Source organism: Mustelus asterias, unplaced genomic scaffold, assembly GCF_964213995.1.
Source record: "Mustelus asterias unplaced genomic scaffold, sMusAst1.hap1.1 HAP1_SCAFFOLD_499, whole genome shotgun sequence".
NCBI lineage: Eukaryota > Metazoa > Chordata > Chondrichthyes > Carcharhiniformes > Triakidae > Mustelus > Mustelus asterias.
In genome coordinates, this window is record NW_027590451.1 from 239,107 (window position 1) to 251,753 (window position 12,647).

At 47.3% G+C, this 12,647-nt stretch overlaps 1 protein-coding gene across 1 annotated transcript in view; it reads left to right on the forward strand.

The window, feature by feature from the left end:
* The window catches only part of LOC144486875 (tyrosine kinase receptor Cad96Ca), a 33,865-nt gene that overhangs the window by 1,791 nt on the left and 19,427 nt on the right, over positions 1-12,647 (forward strand). The gene's annotated exons all lie outside the window — the stretch shown is intronic.

Here is a 12,647-nt window from a genome sequence, read left to right on the forward strand (position 1 = left end):
GAATCCCAGCCGCGGGGGAGGTCGGAGAATCCCAGCCACGGGGCGAGGTTGGGAATCCCAGCCACGGGGCGAGGTTGGGGAATCCCAGCCACGGGGCGAGGTCGGAGAATCCCAGCCGCGGGGGAGGTCGGAGAATCCCAGCCGTGGGGCGAGGTCGGAGAATCCCAGCTGTGGGAAGGTCGGAGAATCCCAGCCATGGGGCGAGGTCGGAGAATCCCAGCTGTGGGAAGGTCGGAGAATCCCAGCCGTGGGAAGGTCGGAGAATCCCAGCCACAGGCGAAGTCGGAGAATCCCAGCCTCAGGATCAGAGAATCCCAGCCGCGGGGGAGGTCGGAGAATCCCACCCGCGGGGCGAGGTTGGGGAATCCCACCCGCGGGGCGGGGTCGGACAATCCCAGTTGCGGGCGGGGTCGGAGAATCCCAGCCTCAGGATCAGAGAATCCCAGCCGCGGGGGAGGTCGGAGAATCCCAGCTCCGGGGCGAGGTCGGAGAATCCCAGCTCCGGGGCGAGGTCGGAGAATCCCAGCCACGGGGCGAAGTCGGAGAATCCCAGCCATGGGGCGAGGTCGGAGAATCCCAGCTGTGGGAAGGTCGGAGAATCCCAGCCATGGGGCGAGGTCGGAGAATCCCAGCTGTGGGAAGGTCGGAGAATCCCAGCCACAGGCGAAGTCGGAGAATCCCAGCCTCAGGATCAGAGAATCCCAGCCGCGGGGGAGGTCGGAGAATCCCACCCGCGGGGCGAGGTTGGGGAATCCCACCCGCGGGGCGGGGTCGGACAATCCCAGCTGCGGGCGGGGTCGGAGAATCCCAGCCTCAGGATCAGAGAATCCCAGCCGCGGGGGAGGTCGGAGAATCCCAGCTCCGGGGCGAGGTCGGAGAATCCCAGCTCCGGGGCGAGGTCGGAGAATCCCAGCCACGGGAAGGTCGGAGAATCCCAGCCTCAGGATCAGAGAATCCCAGCCACGGGGGCGGTCGGAGAATCCCAGCTCCAGGGCGAGGTTGGAGAATCCCGCCATGATGTTTCTGCTGCTCTATCTTTCTCTATATCTCTCTCACTCTGTGTGTCACTCTCTCTGTCTCTCTCCCTTTCCCTCCATTTCTCTCTCTATCACTCTATATCGCACTCTCTGTCCCTTTCTCTCATCCTCACTATCTCTTTGTCTCTCTCTCTCCACCTCACTCTCATCCTCTCTGTCATCCTCTCTCTCTCTCTTTCTGTCTCTCTCTCTCTCTCCCCCCCACCCCCCCTCCCGCAATCTCTCTCTCGTTCTGTCTCTCTCTCTCTCTGTCTCTCTCTCTGTCTCTTGTCGTACTCTCCTTCTCTTTCTCTCACTCTGTTTCTCTGTCTCATTCTTTTTCACCCACTCTCTCACACACTCTCTCTCTCTTTGTCTCTCTCTCTCTCACTGGCTATCTGCAATGCTTAGTTTTTTGTGCCTTTTGTTAGGATCAGAAACCCCAAAGTAACAGAGAAACTAGAAGCAGGAGGAGGCCATTCTGCCCTTCCAGCCTGCTTCACTATTCATCTTGATCATGGCTGATCATCCAATTCAATATCCTGATCCCACTTCCTCCCATATCCCTTGATCCCTTTATCCCCAAGAGCTATATCTAATTTCTTCAACTACTTTCTGTGGGAGTGAATTCCACACATTCACCACCCTCTGGGTGAAGAAATTTCTCCTCACCTCAATTCTAAAAGGTTTACCTGTTATCCTCAAACTGTGACCCCTAGTTCTGGACTCCCCCACCATTGGGAACATTCTTTCTGAATCTACCCTGTTAGAATTTTATAAGTTTCTATGAGAGCCCCTCTCACTCTTCTGAACTCCAGTGAATATAATCCTAACCGACTTAGTCTCTCCCCATATGACAGACCTGCCATCCCAGGAATCAGTCTGGTAAACCTTCGTTGTACTCCCTCTATAGCAAGGACATCCTTCCTCGGATAAGGACACCAAAACTGCACACAACATTCAAGGTGTGGTCTCATCAACGCCCTGTACAATTGCAGCAAAACATCCCTATCTCTATACTCAAATCCTCTCGCTATGAAGGCCAACATACCATTTGCCTTCTTTACTGCCTGCTGTACCTGCGTGCGTGCTTTCAGCGACTGATGCATGAAGACACCAAGGTCTCGCTGAGTATCCACCTCTCTCAATTTACACCCATTTAAGTATGTTGTAAAAGCTGACTAGACCCCAACAGTTTTTCTATTTTTGGCATGAGTGTGAGGGTATGGTGTTTCACTCTAGGTGTGATTCTATTGACACACTCGGAAGCTTTTATCAAAACAAACTTTATTTAACAATACAGTTTAAATATAATGAATGAATCAGCTTAATTTTTAAGAATTGAATTACTTAAACATGACAAGATACAATTCTTAATTGCTAACCTATGTCTATTAGTTCCAATTCATGCAATATTCCTCTCATAGACTTAAATTCCTCTTCGAAGTCCGTAAGCAACACCCAGGTTTATCTTCTTGTACTTGGGCTGTCAGTCCTGAAGCCTGCAGACAGCTCTGGAGAAAGAGACAGAGAGAGAGAGAGACCTATTTCTCCTAGAAGGTCCAAATAGCAGCCTCCAGAGAGAGTGAGAGACTTTCTTCTTTCAGAACCTGGCAGTACCTGCTTGCTTTTCCCTGTAAACTTAGCTCCACCCCTTAAGCACATGACTCTCTCAATTAACCTAATCAAACCCTACTCTGAAACCCCAGGGGAAAAGCCAAATAAACAAAAAAGCATGAACTCAGGTTAAAACAAACACATCCTTAGCTAAAATCAGTCATTAACCTTGCGTTCTCAGCATGTGAGCTGCCTGGTTTACAGACAAATCAGCACTGTGTAAAATAGAGCAGAATGTTAAACAAATCCCTCATAAGAAACATGATAGGAATACATTTCTTAAAGGCACAGTATCATCACACGATTATATGCATTATTTTTCTGTTTGATCTTCCCCTGTGTTCCTCTCAACAACCAGGGGGTTTAGATTTGGCAGTGCCGCTCTTACTTTTGGAGGGGACATGTCTACTTTTTACATTTAGTGCTTTTAGTGCTTCCCACTGGTTTTCCACTGATTTTGCCTCTTGCAGTGCTGTACAGTCCACCTCAGCCAAGACCCTTCTCATTCCTGCAAAATTTGCCTTTCCCCAGTTCAAAACTTTCCTTCCTGCTTTACCTCTGTCCTTTTCCATGATAATGCTAAATCTAACTGAACTGTAATCGCTATCCCTGATATGGTTGCCAACTGTCACTTCACCCACTTGCACTTCCTCATTCCCCAAGACTAGCTCAAGAATTGCATCTTCTCTCATTGTGTCTGTCACTAATTGGTTGAAAGATTTTCCTGGACACACTGTGATTATTTTCCCTCAGCGCCCCTTACATTGTTAGAATCCCAGTTGATATCGGGATAGTTAAAATCTCCCACTGTTATTGCCCTCTTGTTCTCACAGGCAGAAATTTGCTGACATTATGGTTCTTTCTTTCACTGTTTGGGAGTCTGTAGTAAACTCCCAGTAGTTATTCTTATTCTTATAATGGCACAAGCTGATGAGGCTGCAAAGGGCAACCTCTTGACCTGCACCAACCCTTGTGTGTGTTAATTATCACCAACTTTTGTGAGCCCTTGTCCAACTTCAGCTGCTGATAGGCGTGGCTGAGGTCTAATTTAGTATTTTAAACCTGCAGCTAGTTTAGATCTTCAATTCTGAGTATGGGGTAGCTGTGCCCCTCTTTGTAATCCTCGCAAATGCTTACTGTCCAATCTGCTTTTAAAACGGGGACTATGGGTGCAGCCCATTTGGAGAATTGTACAGGCTTCATAATGCCCAAAGCATCCGAATATGTCTCCGAAGACCTCAGAATATTTACACAATAGTTCCTTAAAGCCTCAGGTTTAAAATTTCCAGCCAGATTAACTGTACCTGTTTTAACCAATCAGATCCCATTAAACAAGGTTTGTGACTTTTGATTCCCAAGTCCGGTAGCTTTGCTTCTGGTTCTGATACACCACGGTTACTGTTGCTGCTCCTGAAGCCTGCAGTGTCTCTCCAGGATATGTGGACAAAATGGTGCCTGTCTCACTTAGTCTTAATGATTGGAGTCCTGTTTGAAGATAACAAAATGCGTGTTCACCTGTGACTGTGGTCGCCGACCCTGTAGCGACCTCCATCCTGAGTGCTTTGCCATTGGGAATTATAGACCGGTGAGTCTCACTTCTGTTGTCGGCAAGATGTTGGAAAAAATTATAAGGGATAGGATTTATAGTTATTTGGAGAGTAATGAATTGATAGGTGATAGTCAGCATGGTTTTGTGGCAGGTAGGTCGTGCCTTACTAACCTTATTGAGTTTTTTGAGAAAGTGACCAAGGAGGTGGATGGGGGCAAGGCAGTGGACGTGGTATATATGGATTTTAGTAAGGCGTTTGATAAGGTTCACCATGGTAGGCTTCTGCAGAAAATGCAGATGTATGGGATTGGGGGTGATCTAGGAAATTGGATCAGGAATTGGCTAGCGGATAGGAAACAGAGGGTGGTGGTTGATAGTAAATATTCATCATGGAGTGCGGTTACAAGTGGTGTACCTCAGGGATCTGTTTTGGGGCCACTGCTGTTTGTAATATTTATTAATGATCTGGATGAGGGTATAGTTGGGTGGATTAGCAAATTTGCTGATGACACCAAAGTCGGTGGTGTGGTAGACAGTGAGGAAGGGTGTCGTAGTTTGCAGGAAGACTTAGACAGGTTGCAAAGTTGGGCCGAGAGGTGGCGGATGGAGTTTAATGCGGAGAAGTGTGAGGTAATTCACTTTGGTAGGAATAACAGATGTGTTGAGTATAGGGCTAACGGGAGGACTTTGAATAGTGTGGAGGAGCAGAGGGATCTAGGTGTATGTGTGCATAGATCCCTGAAAGTTGGAAATCAAGTAGATAAGGTTGTTAAGAAGGCATATGGTGTCTTGGCGTTTATTGGTAGGGGGATTGAATTTAGGAGTCGTAGCGTTATGTTGCAACTGTACACAACTCTGGTGCGGCCGCACTTGGAGTACTGTGTGCAGTTCTGGTCCCCACATTACAGGAAGGATGTGGAGGCTTTGGAGAGGGTGCAGAGGAGGTTTACCAGGATGTTGCCTGGTATGGAGGGGAGATCCTATGAGGAGAGGCTGAGGGATTTGGGATTGTTTTCGCTGGAAAGGCGGCGGCTAAGAGGGGATCTTATTGAAACATATAAGATGATTAGAGGTTTAGATAGGGTGGATAGTGATAGCCTTTTTCCTCTGATGGAGAAATCCAGCACGAGGGGGCATGGCTTTAAATTGAGGGGGGGTAGTTATAGAACCGATGTCAGGGGTAGGTTCTTTACCCAGAGGGTGGTGAGGGATTGGAATGCCCTGCCAGCATCAGTAGTAAATGCGCCTAGTTTGGGGGCGTTTAAGAGATCCGTAGATAGGTTCATGGACGAAAAGAAATTGGTTTAGGTTGGAGGGTCACAGTTTTTTTTTTTAACTGGTCGGTGCAACATCGTGGGCCGAAGGGCCTGTTCTGCGCTGTAATGTTCTATGTTCTATGTTCTATTTACCAGTAATGTTATCTCTGTTGGGGGCACTTTGCTTAGAGTAAAGAAAGAACAACGAAAATTACAGCAGAGGAACAGGTCCTTCGGCCCTCCAAGCCTGCACTGACCATGCTGCCCGGCTGAACTAAAAGCTTAGTTGGACCTGGTTTCGGGTGAATGACTCTGATCCTTTGTTGGGCTCCTTATCCAAATTGTTTAAGGGAGTTACGTTAATAGTCAGTGTTTTTTTGCACTGACTGTACTGATTGCTTTGCCTTGCACTGTGCCTTTAAGTGATCTTTCTTGTACAGTTGGAACACACACAGTTCTTGCAGTGACAAACTTCTTGGGAGTGTTCTCCCCCAAATCAAAAACACACTTCAGCCCTCAATGTTGCACCTCCTCTGACGGTCACTATCGCGCCCGCTCCTGGGTTATTTTGCGTACAGCTGTTTCCTGCCACAAGTGATTGACCTTGTTTGGCAGACTTTGCAAACCTTGCAGCTCTGCTCCATGCAGCTCAGTCACCTGGGCCAGCTCCACAGCTTTCCCCAAGGCGATTGTGGTCTCCGCCAGGAACATTTTTCGTATTATTAAGCTGTTTATATCACAGACTATTCTGTCCCTAAATATTTCCCTTGATGCTGGGCTGAATTTGTAGTATTCTGCCAGTTTCCTAAGTCTTGCCACAAAACCTGAGACTATCTCCCTGGCTCACACATTGCTGTATCTGAAATTTGTATCTGAACATAATGATCGAGGGGCGAAGTTCAAACGATCGCAGCTCCACAATTTGGAGCGACAGGTGAGGTTAGCGGTCTCACTAAGCTGTAAGTGTGTGTGAGTCACAGACTGTTAGCAAAATAATCTTCCTCTTGTCTCCCACTGTTATTTCATTTACAATATCACAGTCTTTCTATGTGTTGTCCTCAGTCATTGACCTCTGGGTCAAATGGCTCGATCTTTCCTATTATAGGCGTTGCTAAATGAGTGAACCTTACTTCTTCCTGCACTCAAGTCTCCGTCCCCTCCGGCTGGACACTGTGAGTCCCGATGACTTTGATGTTTTGTCTTGTCGCCAGTGTAATCGATTGAAGACTACTCGACGCAGTTAACTATCAGGGCTTCATTGCCAACAGAGTAAATATTTACATATACAACATGTTCAGACTAGATTAAAATGTGACTGCTCTTAGAACATAGAACATTGGAAAAATACAGCACAAACAAGTTGCGCCGGTCATGTCCCTTCCTACCTAGGCTTATATATAGGCTTACCTATAACCCTCAATCCTATTAAGTTCCATGTACTCATCCAGAAGTCTCTTAAAAGACCCTATCGAGTTTGCTTCCACCACCACTGACGGCAGCCGATTCCACTCACCCACCACCCTCTGAGTGAAAAACTTACCCCTGACATCTCCTCTGTACCTACTCCCCAGAACCTTAAACCTATGTCCTCTCGTAGCAGCCATTTCAGCCCTGGGAAAAAGCCTCCGAGAATCTACCCAATCTATACCTCTCAACATCTTGTACACCTCTATCAGGTCACCTCTCATCCTTCGTCTCTCCGAGGAGAAAAGACCGAGCTCCCTCAACCTATCCTCATAAGGCATGCCACTCAATCCAGGCAACATCCTTGTAAATCTTCTCTGCACCCTTTCAATAATTTCCACATCCCTCCTGTAATGAGGCAACCAGAACTGGGCACAGTACTCCAAGTGGGGTCTGACGAGGGTCTTATAAAGCTGCATCATTATCTCCCGACTCCTAAACTCAATCCCTCGATTGATGAAGGCCAGCACACCATATGCCTTCTTAACCACCTCCTCTAAACTCATTAACGATAGTCAGCATGGTTTTGTGAGAGGGAGGTCATGCCTCACTAACCTGGTGAAGTTTTTTGAAGAAGTGACTAGAATGGTTGACGAGGGAAGGATTTCGTCTATATGGACTTTAGTAAAGTGTTTGACAAAGTCCCTCATGGTAGGTTGGTGCAAAAGGTTGGATCTCATGGGATAAAGGGGGAGGTGGCTGGATGGGTGGAGAACTGGCTTGGTCACAGAAGACAGAGGGTGGTAGTGGAAGGGTCTTTTTCCGGCTGGATGCCTGTGACTAGTGGTGTTCACAGTAAGAAGTCTCACAACACCAGGTTAAAGTCCAACAGGTTTATTTGGTAGCAAATACCATAAGCTTTCGGAGCGCTGCCCCTTCGTCAGATGGAGTGAAAATCTGTTCTCCAACAGTGCACAGAGACACAATCTACCTGGAGAACAGGTTTTCACTCCATCTGACGAAGGGGCAGCGCTCCGAAAGCTTATGGTATTTGCTACCAAATAAACCTGTTGGACTTTAACCTGGTGTTGTGAGACTTCTTACTGTGCTTACCCCAGTCCAACGCCAGCATCTCCACATCATGACTAGTGGTGTTCCGCAGGGCTCTGTATTGGGACCTCTGCTGTTTGTGATTTATATAAACGATCTGGAAGAAGGTGTAACTGGGGTGATAAGTAAGTTTGCGGATGACACGAAAATGGCTGGACTTGCAGATAGTGAGGAGCATTGTCAGAGGCTACAGAAGGATATAGATAGGCTGGAAATTTGGGCAAAGAAATGGCAGATGGAGTTCAATCCAAATAAATGCAAAGTGATGCATTTTGGTAGAACTAACGTAGGGGGGAGCTATACGATAAATGGCAGAACCATAAAGGGTGTAGATACACAGAGGGACCTGGGTGTGCAAGTCCACAGATCCTTGAAGGTGACGTCACAGGTGGAGAAGGTAGTGAATAAGGCATATGGCATGCTTGCCTTTATAGGACGGGGCATAGAGTATAAAAGTTGGGTTCTGATGTTGCAGTTGTATAGATCGTTGGTTCAGCCGCATTTGGAATACTGCGCCCAGTTCTGGTCGCCACACTACCAGAAGGACGTGGAGGCTTTAGAGAGAGTGCAGAGGAGGTTTACCAGGATGTTGCCTGGTATGGGAGGGCTTAGTTATGAGGAGAGATTGGGTAAATTGGGGTTGTTCTCACTGGAAAGACGGAGGATGAGGAGTGACCTAATAGAGGTGTATAAAATTATGAAAGGCATAGATAGGGTGAACGGTGGGAAGCTTTTTCCCAGGTTGGTGGTGACATTCATGAGGGGTCATAGGTTCAAGGTGAGGGGGGGAGGTTTAACACGGATATCAGAAGGACGTATTTTACACAGAGGGTGGTGGGGGCCTGGAATGCGCTGCCGGGCAAGGTGGTGGAGGCGGACACACTGGGAACGTTTAAGACTTATCTAGATAGCCACATGAACGGAGTGGGAATGGAGGGATACAAAAGAATGGTCTAGTTTGGACCAGGGAGCGGCGCGGGCTTGGAGGGCCGAAGGGCCTGTTCCTGTGCTGTATTGTTCTTTGTTCTCTACCTGCGAGGCCGATTTAAGAGTCCTATGGACCCGGACCCCAAGGTCCTTCTGATCCTCTACACTGCTAAGAGTCTTACCCTTGATATTATACTCCTTCATCCCATTTGACCTGCCAAAATGGACCACTACACATTTATCCGGGTTGAAGTCCATCTGCCACTTCTCCGCCCAGTCTTGCATCCTATCTATGTCACCCTGCAGCTTCTGACATCCCTTCTTCACTCCCTGGTTCTAGTTGCCATCCCTCCTTGACCTGTGGTCCGCCCCCTCCTGCCCATTAGCTCAGCTTCCTGCTGGGAAGATCCATAGGATCCTCACTGATCTCGTGACCCTCGGGAAATACCCCTCTTTAAAGGGCCATGCTACTATACTGCTCTTTGGACAGTTCAGAGAGACAATGGCCTAGTGATATTATTGTTAAACGATTAATCCAGTAAGTCAGCGAATGTTCTGGGGACCCAGGTTCAAATCCCACGACGGAAGATTGTGGAATTTGAATTCAATAAAAAATATCTGGAATTAAGAATCTACTGATGACCATGAAGCCATTGTCGATTGTCGGAAAAACCCATCTGGTTCACTAATGTCCTTTAGGGAAGGAAATCTGCCGTCCTACCCGGTCTGATGTATATGTGGCTCCAGAGCCACAGTAATGTGGTCGACTCTCAACTACCCTCTGAAATGGCCCAGCAAGCCACTCAGTTCAAGGGCAATTAGGAGTGGGCAATAAATGCTGGCCAGCAACACCCATGTTCCATGAATGAATAAAATAAATGATCCATTTAACTCCTCCTCAGTGGACTGAACACAACATATGCAGCACTTTGGGTATGACTGCCAAGCGAATAAAATAGGGGAGGAGGTGAAGCATAAGGCAATTCTCCTGAGTGAGTGTGGAACCCAAATTTATAATCTGATTCACAGTCTCACAGCTCCAAGCACGCCCGGCTCCAAATCATTCGGTGAGCTGGTGGAATTGGTAAAGTCACATTTCCAGCCTAACCCATCAGTTATACTCCAGAGATTCAAGCTTAATTTGAGGGGGAGCGCCGCAGGCAAAATGATTGTGACTTATATCACTGAATTGAAATAGATATCATATATTTTGGAGCCACCTTGAATGATATGTTCTGGGACAGATTAGTCTGTGGAGTGAATAATGAGGTGATTCAATGGAGATTTCTTGCAGATGTTAATGTAAATTTTAAGTGAGCAATGGAAACAGCGTTGAAGAACGTGCACGAGTTACAAAGCGTGCAAAATGGCACCATTCACCAGTTGGGGTGTGCAGTCAGCAATGGCGCCAAAACCAAAGGAGGAGCCGCGGGGTGGGAAACGAGTTTAGTTGCAAATTAGACACGGAGATTGAGAAGAGGCAAAGTTAGAATGTCTCCGATGTGAAGATAATCACTCCCTGAATCCTGCAGCTATAGGGAGGCTGAGTGGTTTTTTTAGTCATAGGCGGGGCCACTTATGGATTCGGTGCAGAGCCAAGTCAGGTTTATGGAGCAGCTGATTAAATAACGTGTTGCCAGTATACACGTTATACTGTGGAAGGTGTGGAAGAGTCCAGCACCAACGGTTTAAATATTCACTCACTGCTTAATTTCAAAGTGGGCAAGATGGCTCCTATCCCTGAAACGCCACGGGTAAATGGGGAGGCTTTTAAGATGGAGGTTGATACAAGGGCATCAGCTACTGTGATAGGTGAGCACAGATATCGATATTTGAGAGAAAGAATTCAAGCATTGAATTTGAAGAGTACTGCGGCCAAGGTAACATCTTATCCTGGAGATGTGATAAAATAGTGGGCACTGCAGGGGTTCCTGTGAGCTCCAGGCAACAGGCTGCCCAACCCCCAGTCAACACAGAGACAGGCAAAGAACCAAGCCACCGGGGCCGCAATTGGTTGAAGGAATTCAAGTTGGACTGAGATTTTCCAAGTGTGGGAAGGGGGACTGCTCGAACTGATGGAGAAATACCAGCCTCTTCAAGGATGAGGTGAAATAAAAGGCTTCCAAGTGAAGTTCTCTGTGGATCTAGAGGTGATGGCTCGATTCTTCAGGGTGAGGCTAGGAACAGATGCTTTATGAAAGTAGATGCTGAATTAAAGCGATTGGAACAACTGGGCATTATCTCAGAATGGGCAGCTTGTGGAGTCTGCACGTTTTCCCCGTGTCTGTGTGGGTTTCCTCCGGGTGCCCCGGTTTCCTCCCACAGTCTGAAAGACGTGCTGGTTAGGTGGACTGGCCGTGCTAAATTGCCCCTGAGCACCCCAAGATGTCTCAGTTAGATAGATTAGCCATGGTGAATGTGCAGGGTTATGGGGATAGAGTGGCTGAGAAGACCTTGGTAAGACACTCTGTCAGGTAGTCAGTGCAGACTAGATGGACCGAATGGTCTTCTTCTGCACTGTCGGGATTCTGTGGTTCACCCAGAGTTCCCATATTGAAACCGGACAGGACTGTTGGTGCTTCCAAGTTAACAGTTAATTGGGCTGCCAAGTTGGACAAATATCCAATGCTGAAGATTGAAGAGCCATGTGTAAAGCTGGCTGGAGATCTATCTGATACAAAGCTGGAAATGAGCCACGTGCATCAGCAACTCGAATCAGACGATGCTTTCTGAGATTACGTCACGATAAACACACACAAAGGGTTGTTCCAGTAACACACGGCTGCCTTTTGCCGTGTCTGCAGCATGTGCAATTTTCCAGAGGACAATGGAGAGTTTGCTGCTGGGGCTGCCATGAGGTCTGGATGATGTTCTCGTAACTGGAGCGACAGAAACCGAGTGATTGGCACAGTTCACAGTCTTGACTAGGCTCTCAATGTTGACATCGATGCCAGGCCAATGGGCATAACTCCTGGTGAGTATCTTCATCTTAGATATACCCAGATGGGCACCGTGTAATTCTGCTCGGAGCAACTCACCTCCTGGTACAGGGGTGACTTTTCTTGCTCCCAAAGTGTGATACCAGCTTGGCAACTCAACTAACCTTTTCATATAAAATATCTCTTCAGAAGCTGCCTCATTAGCCAAACTCATCAGTGTCCGCTACCTCACTTTGGGCAGCAGTGGATCCTGACTGGTCCAGCACTTGATCTGGTTCACCAAGACTGGCAATGTGTCTCAGAAATTCAATGCAATGACTATTTGCTGCGGTACTGGGGCAAGTGCAACAGTCTCTTGTAAAGGCAGAAGACTAAGCACATCCTCATTGGTGACGTGTGTTCCAGACCGGTGCTTGAATGTATATTTATTGGTGAACAGAATTAATATCCAATGCTGAATTCTTGCCGATATGATTGGTGGAATAGGCTTGACTTCTTTAAAAAGACCCAAGAGTGGTTAATGGTCCATTATGGTGGTAACGTACTTCCCCTACACATACTGGTGGAACTTCTTTACCCCATATACTATTAGGATTCTCGAGACATACCGTATAGACCTTTCAGATCCATCGTCCATCTTATCAGACAATGCTGCACCAATGCGATATGGAGAGACATCACAGCATAACACCAATCCCTTCGATGGATCAAGATGCATCAATAAACTCATGAATGTAACAATCGTTTTACTCGGTTGAAAGTTTCTCTCTGGGGAGTTTCCGAAACCAACACTGGTGTTTCTTTGGCAGATTATGCAAAGGAGGCAATA